Raw genomic sequence first — 15,134 nt, 5'->3', positions numbered from 1 at the left:
TTTGGATATTGAGCGTGGTGTTGGAGTTATATCCAAGACATTGTGGACTTCATAACAGAAGGTGGAGGGGTTGGCATGTTATTGTTCAAACACTTTAGCTTTACTCTCTTTCTTTCTCTTCCAGGACTCTTCCAGGACATACAAATCCTGGTCATTTCCTAGACTGATGCCTTCCTTATCTCCCTTGATTTGCATGGGAAACTCTGACATTGCCAAGGACAGTTCTACTGCCTGCAGACCACTCTTCCTTCCCTCCTCCTGTGGACAACAGCTTTATTCATCACATTGGTCACATGCATGACCTTGGTTTTGCTCAATTTTGCTCTGGATCTAATTTCTCAAACACTTCTTTCTTTCTGTCAGATTAATCATGAATCTCTCCATTAACCTGTACCCCCCCCTTGTTTCCAAGCCTATACATTTCAGCAGGAATCTTCACAACATGGAACTGTAATACCTCTCCACTTTACAGCCCTTATTTCTGCTATTTCTTGTATCAATGGTTCATGAGCCAGATGGCACATATTACAACATGACAGCAGCACTGGCACACAAACAACCTCTAAAGGTAATCCCAACTGTCAGAAATACTGACTTCTAGGTTGGCTTTACACTATATGAAACCTTTGGGATTGTACCACAAGCAATTCTACTTCCCTAGACTTATCTGTAGTGATGGGCGAATTTATTCGCCAGGCGCGAATTTGCGGCGAATTTGCGCGATTCGCGGCAGGCGAATAAATTCGCGAAACGCCCGCGTAAATTCGCGTAAAAAATTCAAAATTCAAAAAACGGGCGCCGGCGTCGGAAAAACGGGCGCCGGCGTCAAAAATGGGCACCGGCGTCAAAAACGAGACGCCGGCGCCGTTTCGCGAATTTTTCGCCGTTTCGCGAATTTCCCGCGAAATTCGTGAATTTTTCGGCGAAGCGAAACAGCGCAAATTCGCCCATCACTACTTATCTGCACAGAAATACAATCTCAATCAAAGGTTTTTTAAAATTTTCAGATTTCCCATCTGGCACCTTCTGTTTCCTGGTTCAAAGAGATATGTGAAAAAACTTCAGATGTTGAAGGTTTCTATTGAACTATTTATGTGTGGCCCGGACCAACATCTGCAGGACCCACAGGTTTACTTACAGGTCCGGCAGTCACTGGCCTGACTTCATACACATTTTGTGGGTCACTGCTGGATTCCAGTTGGGAGCTTCTTTCCATTTGCACCGGCAGCCTCCATTAAATGGGACACACTTGCCCTGCCCACTTTATGACATCAGAGATGGGCAGGTCGGGCACAGGTCTTTAAATTGAGGTGCCGGCCAGCCGGCCTCAGGTTGGGTATGGGTTGGGTGTGGGTTGGGAGTGGTCAGGTTCAGGTCAAATTTTTGTCAACTTGCACATCACTAATATGAACATCTCAGTATTAATTTAAGGGAAAGTATATTATATGATGGTATAATTATATTCCTTTTGTTTTATTCTGCAAGTTTTGGAAGGTGTTGCTGCCACTGCTTTTAGTCTTTAGTCACAGTTTTAGTCTTGTCTAAGCAGATGTTGTTTTTAGCAATGACTGGCCATGCTCTTCCTTATCTTATCCTACAGTCTATTTCCCACAAAAGAATAAAAAAGGCGTGTAATTGGATGTTACTTGGGGAGATGGCTAACAAGATATGGTTTGCACTGTAATATGTCTTCTTATAGCCTGAATAAACAGATACCATAAAACCATGCCTGTATAGGTATTAGTCCCTACTAAGCAATTCTGGAGGAGCATATGCTTAAGTCCCACATATGCATCATTATGTTCAAGCAGTGACCTAATAGCCCAATCTTATGATTACCTTTCACAGTAAATAAACAGAGGTCAATAGGTTGTATAATGAGTCACTCGACTAGTCACGGAATCCCATAGTTGCCAAGAGGATGAAGATGGAGTTATATTATTCCGCCAGCAAAATGAATTGCCTGCTGTGCATTCCTAAATACAGAACAAGTTCAATTGACTGAATTCTGCCGGGAATTTCAGCTGGTTATGTGTGTATTCCGTAAGTGAATTATGTACGTGTCAGTTTGATACATGGCAAGTCATAATAGGGATAATCTGTGCTTTACTCCTGTTTCCTATTCTAGGCTCTTATGAATCTTTATATTCATTAACAAATATGATCGGTGCCATACACAATTACAGAAAAATACTATTTGAAAAGATACTTTATGCTTTTTTTATTTTCAAAGCCTGTAATTTCTTGTTTAGGATGTCTTTGCCAGGTCATGCTTTAATTAAACAGGATCCCATGGATCAAAATGTATCCTTCTGTGTGGCATTGATGCTATTACATGTCAAGACTTTAAAGTCACATGCCAAAGCAATATACCTAAGCAGCTACTTTTCCAGAAATAATCTGAGAAAAAAATATTTTTTTTAATGATTTTGTTAATTTAAAAGAGAGGTGGATAATACTACCCTACTAAATTGTGAACAGCTAAAAGCATATTTTAACAAGATTTCAAGAAGAGTAGGAGACATAGAAGAACAAGACGTTTTTAGGGCTTCATCAAGTAAGAAGACTTGCAAATGCCTGCTCAAAACCAAAAAAAAAAAACCCAAAAAAGACAGATCTGTAAGTGGAGAGTCATGTTCTTAGACCCCTCTTTGCTACTCAAGTTTGGTGGAAGGTAAGTTAAACATTTTCTGGGGGGGGGGGGTCCCTAGACCCATCCATCATGTACCTTTGATAAATCTGCCCCTATCAGTTAAAACCGTTTTTTACCCCCAAATATTACTGGATGCAAGTCATCATGATTAGAAATAAGTAAAACAAAAACAATTCATTATGTGTTAGATTATGATAGCCAATTCTTTGTGGAGTCTTTTGTGTAACTTGTAACATCGCTGCATGTTGCAAGCCATTTTTATAGATGTAGCATTCACTAGACATCTGGTAAACACTGAATATCCATGAAGAGAGTCAGTGGATATATGTGTCTCATTGTATCTGGGCTCTGCTGGACTCTCAGATTTATCTACCAACATCCCAAAACCTTCATGCACAAAAAAAAGTGGGAAATAATGAAAATCTGTTAAAAGCACATAAAATGAAGAATATGTTTATGCAAGAGTGAACAAATTCTAAGTTTACAAATTAGTTGTTGGATCACAGGAACTTTTTTTCCTAATTATCCTTTAAATTGCTGCAATTTTCAGAGGAACTGTGTCATAGGTACTAGATTCCCATAGAGCCAGAGAGGTCACGGATCCTCATAATGGTTGTTTGCATAAAAGAAGAAGGAAGTTAAATCTGTAAGGAGCACTCATGTTTCCTATCTGCAATGTCAAGAGAGCTCAGGAGTTCTCAGGAAAAGAACTTTGTAAAAACAACAAAGATTCATTTTTCTTTCTGTGTATAACAGATTAGATGTATAGTATAAAATACCCGTAGGGGGCTGATGGTACAAATTGTGTATTGCCACTTACTTTTTAATGATTACCATAAAGGGTAACAACCCTCTACAATGAGATCAGTCTGAGGCTTGAAGGGAACCTTGTTTGTATTAGCTGAAGGTTATATCATCATATGGTTCCCTTGCTCCTTAAAGTAATATGTTATACCTTGCACTTGGCATTGCACCCTTATATCATAAATAAAGACTCTAAAATTAGATGAATCCATAACCATAGCTTTAAACATGGCTAATATTAACTCTTTGTACTTGAAGATATGTCTCAGCATATTCTTATACACAGGCAATCCATCTCTTCATCAAGCTGAATAAAACAGCACACATTATTTATTGATTTAAAAAAAAATCAAAATTTTGAGGTTTTAGAGGTTTTAGAGGTTTTTTTCTAGTTCAAGTACATTTTAAAAAAAACTCGAAGGTTTGCTTATTTATTATAAAATCTGAATATAAATACAGTTGTGGAAAAAACTTGAATACCTCAAATTTATGAGTTTACAAGCTCAAAAACTAATTTGTGAGTTTACAAAGCTTGAAAAACTCAAAAATCTTGCACAAAAAAAAAAAAAAAAAGGCTTGAATTTTGCCTAGGACGTTGACATCTTCACAAACTTGCAAACTGTTAGATGCCAAAGTTTTACATTCAAGTTTTTCATGAATTTCAGAATCTAAATCATGTTTAAAGAAGAAAAATATCCCTAGAACTCTTGGAGCTGTCCAGTTTTGTTTCATGTGAAGCTTGCTAAAGTTATTTCCCACACCCTAATGTGTGTTTATGCAGGATACTAATGGTGTAAATGTGGCAGAGACCAATAAGAATAATTTTTCCATATAAAAATAAAAACTGGGTAAATAGATGTGCAAAATAAAAATGTTTTTGTAAAAGTTAGTTAGCCAAAATGTAATGTATAAATGCTGGTGGAGTGACTGGATGTCTAACATAATAGCCAGAACAATATTTCCTGCTTTGCAGCTCTCTTGGGTTCCACTGATTTGTACACTAAACTGTTCCTTTAAAACTTCTCTGGAAATACCCTCTGTAACATGGCACCTAGACAGCATTTTCAATTCCACAATGGAGACGGCACATTGGAAAGGCAACAATTCAAATAAACTCCATGCAGATAGTGGCCTAGAGGAAATCAGTCTGTAGCACAAGTTTAGGTCCAAATGTATACAATATAATCAGAAAATGCCATAAAAAAACAGGTTTAGTGATGAGCACATTTTTTTTTGCCAGGCATGTCAAATTTATACGAGAAAATGTGACAAAAATGTTGCAGAGACAAAAAAGTTGCCATAGAAAACAACTTCATTGACTTTATTGTATTTTGTAAAACAAGTGCTGTTGACTTAAGAGTAAGAATAAAAAGTCACATTTGTAAAAAAAATTGTGGAGTGTGGAAAAAAATTGTCATTAAAATTTGTCAGCTAAATGATGCACAAAAAAAATACTAAACCCTCTCAAATTTTTAGTTATTTTGACAATTACTAGCGAATAAAATCTAAAACCTCTAAAAGTCTGAATGCCTAAAAAAGAGGTCTAATACGATTAGGACAGGAGTTTTTCGTGGGATTTTCCACCTAATAAATATCAAGTTTTTGGCGTTCTAGAGAAATAAAAAGACATGAATTTTTTGAGAAAAAAATAGCTTTGTGAAAAAATAGAAATTCAAATGTCAGTAAATAGGCCCCTTATGCTTACTATTCCTGAGCATTCTGAATAGTAGGTCCCATACCTTTACTGAGTTACAGTTTTAGGGTCTGGCCACATGGGCAGATTAGTCTAGCGACTAATCTCCCCAAATCTGCCTGGGTGGCCAGACCCTTAAAAGACCATTTTTACACCAAATTAACAACTAAAATGATACAACTACAGATGCCAATTGCCACACTAAAAATTTAATTGATGTAAAATGATAATAAAAAGTATGGCTTTAAGGGTTGATTTTTTGAGATACCTTTTAGTATGTTGTAGAATGCCCACATCCTAGCAACTTTACAACTGGTCTTCAGTATTTATATTTTTAGAGTTATTTGTCTTGCTCTTTTGCCTATTTCCAGATTTCAAACAAAACATATGCTCCATAAGGATACACATTTATTGTTATTGCTACTTTTTATTACTTATGTAACCCTTTCACCACCCCTTTACCGGTGTTACACTTCACATGTGGTGCTTACCTGATGACACAGAACAAACCTGAGCCCCTCCGCAGTGGTATGGGCAGAGACTGGGTACCTGGTACTTACTAGCGCAGTGCCTCCACCTAGTGGTATCCGGGAATGCACCTACGGGTGGCCCCACTAGGAATACAGTAATAACACACAGACAGTATTAGTTAAACTGAATAACAGTTTATATATAATAACTGGCGAACTAGTACATGCAGCACTCCTAACCGGTGGCAAAAGGGCCTCACTAACTAACTTGCTAGTGGCAAGCTGTCTATCTAACTAAGAAAAGGCAAAGTCCTTTTTGGGTACTGTCCCTTTAACCAGGATACTCACAAATCCTCTTTGGAAACTTTAGAGCTCTCTTCAGGTGAATCAGGCACATTCAGTCATACAGTGTGATTACCAGCCCCTTTGGATGCTCAGATAGGAATCTCCTGCTGTTTGTTCCTTCAGTATGGATTCCTTTCACACTCTCTGTCTCTCCAGGCACAGTATGTGGCTTCCCTGTGCCAGCCTGATCCAAATGAATACTTTTGGTGCAGCCTCTCAGCTCTCTGGTCCTACCAGCAGCTCTCTTGCTTCCTTCTATGTCCACCATGCGGCTCTCTATGCCAGGCTTTCTTCTTTTGCCAGTCTCTGTGACTTCCTTTTCCTGCCAGCCACTCACTAGCTGCTGTGTCACTTCCTGTTGCACTGAGATCACTGAATAGCTGGTTGCTAGGTAACAGCTTACAGCAGACAGACACAGGATCTGGGCTTCTGCCCTTACAGGGATAAGTGCAATGATTTTGCATGGATTCCCTACACTTACCTTTCTATTCAGGCCTCTCCTAATCATATTCCTGTCTCTTATTCAAATCAATGCATGGTTGCTAGGGTAGCCTTGCAACCGGATTACTGAAATTGCAAAATGGACAGCTGCTGAATAAAAAGCTAAAAAAATACTCATGTCTCAGAACATCAGTCTCTACATCATACTAAAAGTTAACTTAAAGGAGAACTTCGGGTTCCAAACCAAAATATGATAAAGAGGCCCACATAACACAGAAATCCCTAATATACCCATCACAGTTACCTTAGCCACCTTGGGACACTAGGGTAAACTTGTATCCATTCCATAATGATCAAGCAGAGATTGGATTTCAGTATTCTATCTGCAGTCGGCTAAACAAAGCTAGTAGCTGACTGAGTGCCATGGGTTACTGCACTGGGGCAAAAAAGCCTGTGTTATTATTAGTATTTTGCATAAATGTGGGCTTTAAAATTAGTTTGTTCAAATATTTTCAGTTGCCATACAATTAAAATGTGCTAAATCGTTTTTTAATCATAATAATCACTAATGAAGTGTGAAATGTATTTTTGAGTCTTCAGTGACGGCATTTCTCATAAAACAGAAAATGCTACGTGCTGCAGTGCTGCTGCTATTGGAAGTAGGCTGTCTACATTTACTACACAGCCATAGGAATCGCACAACCTGAAATCATTCTTTAATAGAATTTAACAGTACAGGCAATGACTAGAACCCACTAATTTGGTGCTAAATGTACATACAGTAAACCATTTGCTTAAAGCATCATAACCCAAAGGCTTACAATGTTGAAGTAATGATAAAAAATACCAGTGAGTATACCAGCTTGGTTCAAATGGAAACTCAGCTATTAGGATATGAATAAACATAGTGGGGTTCATTTATAAACACTGGGCAAGTTTGCACCTGGGTAGTTACCCATGGCAACCAATTAGATGTTTGCTTTCAGTGTTCAACCTACAGCTGGCTGAAACAAACTAATCACTGATTGCTATGCAAATTTGCCCAGTTGTTTATAAATAACCAGTAGTGAATTTATGTTTATTGTGGTCGTGAGGGGGTGATGTGCCTGAAACAGTTGTTAAAAACAGGCACTTGCAAGGCCTAGTTTGAACCAAAAGCTCCACTAGGCTGCTTGCACCCTTCTCATATACTACGACGCACTCACACCGCTGGACTGCTAGGCAGTGGATGGAAATTCATTCTCTGGAGTGATGACAAAAACAGCTTTGGCAGGTGCCATGAAAACCCTACCCATCTGAATGCATATTACCAACTGTAAAGCATTGGTCTCACATAAAGTTGCCACCTGTCTGGTCTAGACCCAGACAGCACAGTATTTTGAAGGGCTGTCCAGGTCAAAACTACCTGCCCGGTTTTCCAAATTAAGATCAGCCAATAACCCCCTGACATCATTGGCCCACCCCTGATATGTCATTGACATGTCATCTTTCTGCCCCCATTACATCACTCCCCACCCTGAATTACCCGAGGGGAAAGGTGACAACCCTAGTCTCACAGGTTGATGCTCCTTTGATGTAGCTTTCATAAGGGAAACATTTCCAAGGCCAAACCCCATTTTAAAGGCATAAGATGACCATTAAAGGGATGATGTGAGAGTGCTACAATCTTATGGAAGCCTGGCCTTGTCCTATTCTGCTAATTAATAATTCTGAATTACAAAATACAAAGTGGTTGTGGGAGCACATAAAGGTTAGGGGGGTTGTGGCTGGGGCGGAGGGCCAGAGACAGATTGGGGTGGGGCTTGGACAAGGAGCCCAGGGGATTGTACAGACTCCTGAGGCAGCAGCCCCATTTGGCTCCAGACCCCCCCACCAGTCCAATGCTGCTCATTATCTATGTCAACTTCTCCATGTCAAAATCTCACATACACTATTTTATTTGTTACAATTGTATGTGGAAAATCACTGACCATTTTTTGCAGGAGAAAATCTGCCATACTTCTCTCTTAAAATCTTATTTAAATATGAGATGTGATGTAAAAATACGCTTGGTGAATTGATGCAAACTTTGGTAGAGAGAAGTAAAGAAAATTCACCCTTGTAAATATGTTCCCTTGTATTAAACCAGTTGGGAGTTCCAGGAGTAAAAGTGTAAGTTCTAGTGATGGGCGAACTTGCGCTGTTTTGCTTTGACGAAAAATTTGCGAATTTCGTGCGAAATTCAGGAAACTGCAAAAGATTCAAGAAACGACGCCTGCGTCTGGTTTTTGACGCCAGTGTCTGTTTTTGACACCGGCGTCCGTTTTTTTGACGCAGGCGTCCGTTTTTTTGGCAAAAATGCACTAGCGGCCAAAAAATGGATGCCGCCGTCCATTTTTTTTGACGCCGGCGAATTTTAGTGCCCGTTTTGTGAATTTATTTGCAGGCGGTGAATCTCGTGAATTCGCGCCTGCCGAATAAATCACCCATCACTAGTAAATTCCTGTGATTAGTGATATATTGACAGCAAGTGAGATCATTGGCTAGCTACAGGAAAACAATGAGTTATGTGTGAACAAGTGATGAGCTAATCTGTTCCATTTTATCAAAAAATTCTCACAAACAGCAAAACTTCATGAAATGCTTCGAAGTCAATGTTTTTCTGTCAGTCAATGGTGCCATTTTCCATACAAAATACATTGTAGTCTATGGGCCTTTTTCATGGTGACTTTTTTTTTGCACAAAATACATTGTACACAAAATTCATTGGGGTCTATGGGGAAAAAAATTCAGCAGTTTTGCAAAAATATTCGCCAATGGCAGCATGTGGAATTTTGCAGCAAATTCATAACCGTTAAAATGTTTGCTTATTAATAATGAGCAGCTCTTTTGGATGCAGGAAACTACACAGTACTTCTGTCATTTGTTTTAAATGCAATATAACAGTTAACTTTGCGGCTGATTTTTGAACATTCGTTGAACATTTGCTTCTCTGAATCATAGATTTTAGCAGACATGAACACATTTTTTTTTCCATAATTAATTGATCCACGTTTATTTTGTTATTGTGTAAAAAACATAAAATCTACAAATAAAAGTCGGTAAAAAAAAGCTGTCATGTCGTGTAGATGTAAATAGATGTTCCCTTTTCTTGCAATCAGTCATGGTTTTACATGTTTTTGGACATCAAAATATTCATTGTCGTACAAAATTTTATCAATATTTCACGGTCTTTGGATTTTTTTTCGGTGGCTATGTTCGTATTTTCTGTATTCAGGTATTTTAATAACTTTTATGGCTTTTGGGAAATATGGGGCGAATGTAATAAAAGTCACAAAGAGAAAATCAGTTTGCACAAAAAATAATAAAAATTTGCATTTCACAATGTAATATTCTTCCTTAAACTGTTATTGCATTGTGAATTGGAATTGTGCACTTTAAAGAAGTGCTCGAAGGTGTCGTAATCTTTTGGAGAAAACATAACAACTTTTTCGGTAAAACTTTTATTACATTCACTGTACAGTGGTGCTAATTATAAAATCCGCAAACCTACTTCCATTGTCTCAAGTGGTTGCCAAAGAGGTTTCGTAAAAACTGTAGTACAGGAAAATTTGTTCACACAAAGGCATCACTTTTCTCATTGCTAATAATTTTTCCGTTACTGACTTTTATTAAATTCCCCCAATATAATTTAATAGTGGTTTCAAAAACCTCTAAAACAACTAGGCATGAGGGAGGCAGCAGTGTTCTGTGTGTTCTTAGTGCTTGGACGCTTGCACTAAGCCCTTGATAATTGAGGCACTTTATGTAAACATTTTCTCTACAATCCTGGGTTCCTGAATGTTATTACATCCTTTACTGATCATTAAAGGGATACTGTCATGGAAAAACATATATTTTTTTCAAAATGCATCAGTTAATAGAGTTGCTCCAGCAGAATTCTGCACTGAAATCCATTTCTCAAAAGAGCAAATAGATTATTTTATATTCAATTTTGAAATCTTACATGGGGCTAGACATATTGTCAGTTGCCCCAGTCATGTGACTTGTGCCTGCACTTTAGGATGGAATTACTTTCTGGCAGACTGTTATTTCTCCTACTAAATGTAACTGAATCAGTCTCAGTGGGACTTAGCTTTTACTATTAAGTGCTGTTCTTATATCTACCAGGCAGCTGTTATCTTGTGTTAGGGAGCTGCTATCTCGTTACCTTCCCATTGTTCTGTTGTTAGGCTTCTGGCGGGGGAAAGGGAGGGGGTGATATCGCTCCAAGTTGCAGTACAGCAGTAGAGAGTGATTGAAGTTTAACAGAGCACAAGTCACATGACTGGAGGCAACTGGGAATGTCTAGCCCCATGTCAGATTGAATATAACAAAATCTGTTTGCGCTTTTGAAAAATGGATTTCAGTGCAGAATTCTGCTGGAGCAGCACTATTAACTGATGTGTTTTGAAAAAAACATGTTTTCCCATGACAGTATCCCTTTAACAAAAAAACAATCCTAAGGACAATACACACAAAGTGGTCTTTTGAAGCAAAAAGAGATTCAAGTCTCCTTCTAGAGTTCCTCGACAAGCACTTGTAACCAATTCCTATTTATACAAATGTGATATTATCATAATCATGCATGAGGCTGACTATTTTGGGTAGATGCTTTAAGAGTAGCTGTGCAGTTGTGAATAATTGGGCCTATTAAACATCACGGCCTGAGGAACGCCTGAGGTTATACCACTCAGGAGACCTGGCATGACTGAGCTTGATTCCCAAACAAAATCTCATCTTAAAATTTAAAGCTTTAATGGCGCATGGTTCTTAGGAATATCTTTTTTTTTTACCCCCTGTGTTGTAGTTTTAATCTTATTGACAGTTGTAAGATGTGCCGATCAGTCCAAAAACAATTAAGAAATTAGGCAAGTAAATATTAAATCCTTAATTGCAAAATAAAATGAGATAAATGAGATAAATGCTTACAGTATCATTTAAAAATATATAGCATTTTCTAGTAATATTGCAACAGGCCCATGCATCAAAGCCCTCTAATTTATATAAGATTTCAGGCCCTACGTCTGTGCACTGTGGAACTCTAGCTATTTCCAGGGCTCAGTTTAGGGAAGGGATGGGGGTTGGCATTCTAGGAAACAAAATTACATAGATCACAGATTTCCATCTTATTTCCCTCCAGCAACTTTAACAGTATAACTCAGAGTATCCCTTTGGGATCTGCAATTCAAAAACAGCAGAAGAATTGGACATCCCTAAATGACAATTTAATGATACAGAGCATTATGTTTCATTTTTGTCTACCTTTCAAGTGAATGTTGCTACCTGTGGTGCTTACCCGGTTGAGCACTGATGCTGAGGGTCCAGGGCAAATGCCTATACCACACTACTCTAAGATAGCCAAGGGGTTTTCTGGATGAGGGAGTTTATGTAAGGAAAAAATAAAGGTAAAGAAAAAGTTGAGTTAGATTTGTTTGGGCATGAAACTGTCACAGTTCTGTCATAGTCACATAGTTAAATCCGGTTGATTCTCTAGCGAAGGAGAAGGACTCTAGCGCTACTTCGCACTCTAACGCCAGGCGAATTTTCGTTCTGGCGAATGGACGTAACTGCAAATTCACTAAGATGTGGATTTTACTGAACGTTACCTTTTGCGCCAGACTTGCCTTCGCCACCTCAGACCAGGCGAAGTGCAATAGAGTAGATAGGACTTCCTAAGTCCCAAAAAAGCTGCGACTTTTCAGTTTTTCAGGGTGATAGGCTGCAAAAGATCATACATTTTTTTTAGGGTACCCGGTTTCCCCCCTACATTTCCTAACATATGGCACATAAACTATGCACTGGGCTCATGTGTAGGGCAATATAACAACTTAATTTTATTAAGGCTCCCTGGGCTTGTGTAATATAATGTATTGGCTGCAACATATACGTCCATTGAAACTTAACTTCCCACCGTATGCAAATTAGCAAATGCTAGCGCAACTTCGCTTTGCTTGCCTAATTAACCCTAGTGAAACTTCGCCATCGTTCAGCTCCCTGGACGCAAATTCGCATTTTAGTGAATTAGTTATCCTGGCGAATTTACGCCTGATGACGATGCGAGTGAAGCCTTGGGGACCTTCCCCATAGGCTAACATTGTGCTCGGTAGGTTTTAGGTGGCGAAGTAGGTGGTCGAAGTTTTTTTTAAAGAGACAGTACTTCGACTATCGAATGGTCGAATAGTCGAACGATTTTTAGTTCGAATCGTTCGATTCGAAGTCGTGGTTGAAGTAGCCAATTCGATGGTCAAAGTAGCCAAAAAAATACTTCAAAATTAGATTCTAATCTAAAATTTTATTCTAATCCTTCACTCGAGTTTAGTAAATGTGCCCCTTAGACTTTAAGAGGTTTTCAAATTTTTTTCACAAGTAATTGTCTGAAAAACTCAAATTTTTGGAGGTTTTTCTACTTTTTCAATGCATCGTTCAGTGTTTTAATTCTCAGATATCATGATTTTAGAGAAAAAAATTGTAGTTTAAAGAGACTCTAAAACCACTTAAATTCAAATGTTGACAAATTGGCCTCTATATGTTGACCATTATTCAGTACTAACATAGAGCATGGCACATACTGTTGCTTTTATTTCTTCCTGGTAATTATTCCTAATTAGCTGTTGCCCCGTGAGATGTATCTCAAGCTCATCTATTATGGACATGCTGTGTCCCATATTTGGAGCAATCCCTGTGATGAGCAAACATGACTCCGCTTTGATGATAGCAACTAGACCGACACATCTGCTCTTATGGCAGGTGATGCAAATGAAACTCAAATTGATTGTTATTTAATATTAAAATAGAGAGCCCACTATAAAAAAAAACCTCACAACAAGTCTCAAGGAAACGATGAAACTAAAGAATCGGAAAGCAGTATAAAGCAGGATTCAAATGTAGCAGCCATCTGTGCCTGCAATCATCTCGGAATAATGTAACACATTGTACAAGCAGTAAAACTTTGTTGCTGCGCTCTCTATTAGCAGTGTTGTTCATTTCCTAACTTTAAATTCTACTGATGTTGCTAAAACTGTGCAAGAAAGAGGGTTTTATCTGGCACCTCTGGTGACATCTAACAAACATCAACGTGGTCCAAATGGATGTGAAATACCTGACCACGATTGACGTCTTGGACAAGCTAATGTTCTCCTCATCTAATGCCAAAGTTCCCATCAATGTACATGCCATATTTCCATATGATGATGGTGATATTGCTTATTTTCTTCAAATTATTCTTATACCCCTGTGAGTGTAATGTGTCATAATTATAATGGTGTAAATTCTCTCTGTAAATAGATTTTTTCCATACATTGGTTTTGGGGAAAATTTGCTTGAGAATTTGCTCTACATAGAAATGACATATGAGGGATATCGACATGGATGATATGATGTAGATAATGAGAAGTGGCTAGCTTTTTATAAATACGCTCTTTTGATTACTTTCCCTTTCTTTCCCCATTGTCTTACCTTTATCTTTTAGGGTAAGGGCACACCTGGCGAGATTTGGTCGCCTGGTGACTAATTGCCTCTTCTTTGGGGCAACTAATCTCCCCGAACAGTTGCCTCATGAGGAAACTTCAGGCGACTTCGGAATACGAAGCACCGCATGTGCCAAGCCGCAGGCGACTTTTCATTATAGCCAGCGCTAAGCCTTCGGGGAGAGTAGTCGCCCCAAAGAAGAGGCGATTAGTGACTAAATCTACCCAAATCACCAGGTGTGCCCTTTCCCTTAGGGGAAAAACACACAGAGCTACTAGTAGCAGCTACAAGTCATGGCTACAAAAGAGACAATAGTGATAAATGGCTTTGCTAAGACACTACTTGTGTTTGAGGCAATTCTCAGTATTGTCTATGGCAGGTTTTTTTTTTAAATTTTGTAGCCAAAACAAGTAGCTTCTACTAGTAGCTCCATGTATCTTAACCCTAAAGGGATTCTGTCACAATTTTTATGGTCTAGTTTTTATTTCTAAATTACACTGTTTACATTACAAATAAAGGGATTATTTCATGGTTTTATGGTCTAGTTTTTATTTCTAAATTACACTGTTTACATTACCAATGCAGTGGTCCCAGTGCACGGAGCTGCCCAAAGAAGTTGATGTGGGAGGTCCAGGATGTATTTTGTGTTAGATATGATGGGTATTGCCTAAAAGCCTCTACTCTACACAATCTCCTGGCTCCCATTTCTTGACATGAGACATGCATGTGTGCTTTGCATTTCAAAGATACATACACATAGGGGCAGATTTATCAAGGGTCGAGATGAATTTTCAAATTCAAAAAATTTGAATTTTGAGCTATTTTTGTGTACCTCGACTAGGGAATAGTCCAAAATCTATTTGAATTTGAAAAAATATGTAAAAATTAGAATATCAAAATGTATCATTTACTGTCTCTTTAAAAATTCAACTTCGACCATTTGCCATCTAAAACCTGCCGGATTGATGTTTTAGCCTATGGGGGACCACCTAGAACCTACTTGGAGTCAATTGGTGGACTTTGAAAAATCGAAGTTGTTTTGGGGAAAAACTTCGATTTGATCGAATGCGATATTACTTTGATTCATACGATTCGAATTTGGCCAAATATGGACCTATTCGATCGAAAACTGACCTATTCAGCTGAAAAAAACTTTGACTTAATTTCGGTTGGTCTATTTGAATTCAAATTTCGAAGTTTTTCAAATTCGAAATTCGACCCTTGATAAATATGCCCCATA

Source organism: Xenopus laevis, chromosome 1S (assembly GCF_017654675.1).
Source record: "Xenopus laevis strain J_2021 chromosome 1S, Xenopus_laevis_v10.1, whole genome shotgun sequence".
NCBI lineage: Eukaryota > Metazoa > Chordata > Amphibia > Anura > Pipidae > Xenopus > Xenopus laevis.
This window is presented reverse-complemented; position numbering follows the sequence as displayed.